Raw genomic sequence first — 4,125 nt, 5'->3', positions numbered from 1 at the left:
GCCGTCACCAAGGATGGCAAAGCCAAAGACCAGCAGGGAGACAGAGGCCAAAGAGATGTTGAATACATTATTTGCTATGTTAAAGATTGGCATTCTAACAATAAATGCTTTAAATAAACTGGTTTGTCTGTGTCATTAAGTTCTTGGGCGTATACTGGACTTTTCTTGTGTGGAGTTTGCATACCATACCAAGGCTTTTTTCCAACATACTATACCATGCTAGGACTTTTTTTAAACTTAAAAAAATATTTTTTACAAGACTTTTTTTTATCAATTTCTTTGACAAACTATGTTATAACTTTTTTGATGTTGTGACTTTTTAATTATTTTTTGAGATACTATACCATGACTTTATAACTTTTTTTTATTACGTATATTATTGGAGCCTGAACAGGCTGCAACTTGACTGTTTGGCAGAGGCAAACAGCCACAAGGCGGTAATTTTAGTCACTTTTACATTAAATACCTTTGCAAGACATAACTAGCAAGGTGAACAGTCACACACAAACATGGTGATAGGGTTGTTGTCTGTAGTGTGCATTATCCTTCTTCCAAACAGTGGCACTTTATGACATTTGTGTCTAAATCAAATTTGTAATGCTAAAAGGATTGCTGTGTGTAATCTACAGGATTTGTGTGTAATGAACATGTGTTGTCTTGTCCTGGGGGAAATTCAATTCCCTGGTGAGCCCAACAGATGGTCTGCTGCTTTTAGTCTACAGAGTGAACTGTCTAGCGGAGCCTCGAGGGTAATCAACTTAAGATCTTTCACTTAGTCATTACTCAAAATCAATTTAGACCTGCATTCTTGGAAATGTGCAGAGCTGCGAGGCAAATGGCAGAGGTCATCACACCGAGGCCACAGTCTCTGTTGGAACTATTGATCGGCCTGATTTTGATTTCGCAAAGATTGAATAGTGTGACCTCCATTTGACAGTATTTGCCAAAGAGAGGGACATCATATGTGTCACATAGAACTAATCTTCCTTTTGAGGAAAAAAGGTGTTTGCGGCTTAAGAATCTAATATGTTGTCAAATTAATAGCATAATCTAGTTTAACTTTATTAATAAATGAGACCAGTGATAAGGTCATTGGTACTCTTTAGGTACTTTTGCGGTTTCTCAGAGCTTGAACCAAATTCCTCCAGCACCTCTGTTTGAAATAAGATCATTCTGAGGCCATAGACTTCAAATAAAAAAAAAAAAAAAAAGTCTACTGGATATGGTGCAGGAATTTGTCTTCAATTCATATTAGAAGCACAATGTGTCACATGGAAGGCGGGCATGTCTTCCCTACCTTATTTAATATGACTGTTTGCAACTACCTTAAGTTAACTTATCTCACATACCTGCAAATGTTTCCTGAGGTTGGACACTGGCAAGCATTCTTTGAATTGTTATGTTCAGACCCTTCTCAGATATTTAAATGAAATGTTTTTATTTATTTATTTCCAGCCTTGGGACACTTTTTTATTAGACCTAGCCATAGTGGTAATTTCCAGACAGCTTTAGAAGCAACTATCAGACAGGTGGCACTGCAAATTCAAACTGTTTGAAAGACTCAGAATAGCATAACATCTTACAAAATGGCTGTGGCTGGAAATGGCAAAAGTAAACAATGTGCACTTGAAAAACGTGCAAAGCAACAAAGTTATTATTAGTCAACATACAGCCTTGCTTTTTAGAGAAAATGTTACAGAAAATGTCATTTTCATAGGTAACTGTAATTTAATTTCCAAATTTTCCCCATTACTGTTACAGATTACAGTTACTGTAAACACTATATCATTCATGAATTATTATTATATATAACTTCATCCATGACTTCATGCATGCCAAAGCATGGATTCATTCATGTAGTACTTCATGAACTATAAGTAATGTGCAAGGATTCATAGAAGGATTATTGAATGAAGGAGGAGAATAAAAGTAATGCATGAATTCATGTTGTACCCTTGTTTTAAAGTGTTTACCCAGGTAAGTAGTTACCTTTATTTTGTAATTAAATGACGTAACGCCGTTAAATTCAACTAGTTACTGCCCAACACTGGCTAAGAAACACCTTTAGCAACAGAGTTCTTCAACCTCGCTGTGTGAAGGAGCTATACAAGAGACCATGCTCAGGCACTCGATCTCCAAAGGTTTTATGGCAACCTATCTCCGTTGTTCCCAGGGATGAAGCCTGGTCAGACACTGGTTTTGTTGAGGATTACAAAGAGGTTGATGTCTTGCATGAAGGATGAACAAAATATTCATGCTGCTTTCGCACAGTTAATTTCACAGTGCATTCAACAATTCTTCATTGAGCTGTACACCATAAAATGAGATACAATGAGATTAAGCTATCAATAATACATACATATTTGGCCCTACACAGTAAAAGTTAATGCTACTAATTCTAAAAGACAATAATATAAAATCAAGAACAGTTGGGTGAGATCAACACAAATACACACACACAGCTGAACTGTCGGGTCAGATAACAAACAGGCCACACCAAAGACATACATGGCGGTCATGCACAAAAACGACATTGCTGGGACAACAACAACATACTATTTCCCTAACCATACAATAATGAAACAGGTAGACACACAGGTATAGCATGGAAGAAAACACAGCTGGAGCAGGGGAGGCAAGATGGCAACAATTTTAGTCCCTAAACTAATTTTGACAGGGCTGACTACTTGTTAGCAACTTCTTTAAGTTAAGTTTAAAAGACGCACACGTTTTAAAATTTCTAACGTAACTTGTGATAGAGTTCCACCCACAAGTAGCCCTAACTGAAAAAGCATTTTGTCTAAATGCACTTATCCTTAATGAGAGTATTTGTGAGAGTTTTTGTACAGAGGTTCCACTACAGTAACTGTACTTACCTTTATTCATGCTACTTACATGCTTACAGATACATATGTATTACATACAACCAATAAAGGTTATTGGCGACACATATGATTATTAATGTGATGCAGTTATACAACCAGAGATTTAAATCTTGTTTAGATATATCATTGAAGAACATTTATTTTCCCAGTGGTTGTTTTTACTGAGATGAGCCCTGGCATTTAGAAGTGGTGCAGGGGTAAAGCACACTCCTTGTTACAGTCTGTTAAAGTTTGTGTTCAAACTGAGTATCTCAAACGTTTGATGTGGATGCTATTGGAATTTAGTTCAATGTGAAGGCCAAACCTCAGGCCACAAAATCTGTTTTTATTTTTCATTCAATTTCTGATAACCAGACAGGTTTGTGAGAGAACTTTAAATACACCGTCTGAGTACCCGGAATTCACAATTCTCAATGTGTATGTTTTTGAATGAATGCGGTGAGTGGAAATCTACTGACTGGATATTAAAACCTGAGGACAAAGGAGAGCAGGACAGGAGATGTTGCTGAGCTTCTTAAAATTAAAAATACATATTTTTATTTGCTCCGCCAAGGAGGTTATGTTCTCGGCTCTGTTTGTTTGTTTGTCAGCAGGATTGCGGTCCAGCGCTCTCTGAGTGGCCTTTTAGTTCTATGATGATTATTTTGAGTAATGGCAGCTTGGAATTGATTTTGGTCCAGTTGATCTTTTACTTTTTAAAGCTTGCTTGTTGGAGAACCCTGTCTTTTTCTATAGTGCTAAATGACTGAAGCTAAAGCTGCTGGCAGAAACTTAGCTTCGTGATGGATGATCCATGTAAAAGACATGTAAATAAAGAAGCAGCATTGCATTGCAATGAGGAGCTAGTAAATCCTAGAATTCTGAGTATATGATAAAATGAAAGGCCAAACTCATATATCATTGTAACATAACCCTGTTGGGCTCATTAACTCTACTGTTTCTATTTTCAAACTGTATGTTTCCTTTTTAACATTACAAAAGAAAAGGCTTTTAGGTTGAGGCGTAATCTCAGATTAGGAGTTGGACTAGGGTTGCTGGAGTGTAAATCTGAATCTTACACGGCGCAGACCAGACCTGCTAATCTTACTCTGATACAGTAGTATCCACACAGTGAGGAGACACTATACAGCTATCATAATAATAGTTTCTTAAACTAGCATAGAAGGCTTAACCTTCCTATGGTGTTAGGGTCCCGACGGACCCGTTTTGAGTTTTAACATGCATAAAAGCACTTCATACA

Source organism: Etheostoma cragini, chromosome 17 (assembly GCF_013103735.1).
Source record: "Etheostoma cragini isolate CJK2018 chromosome 17, CSU_Ecrag_1.0, whole genome shotgun sequence".
NCBI classification, from domain to species: domain Eukaryota; kingdom Metazoa; phylum Chordata; class Actinopteri; order Perciformes; family Percidae; genus Etheostoma; species Etheostoma cragini.
The sequence above is the reverse complement of the archived record's forward strand: the minus strand, read 5'-3'. Positions refer to the sequence as shown.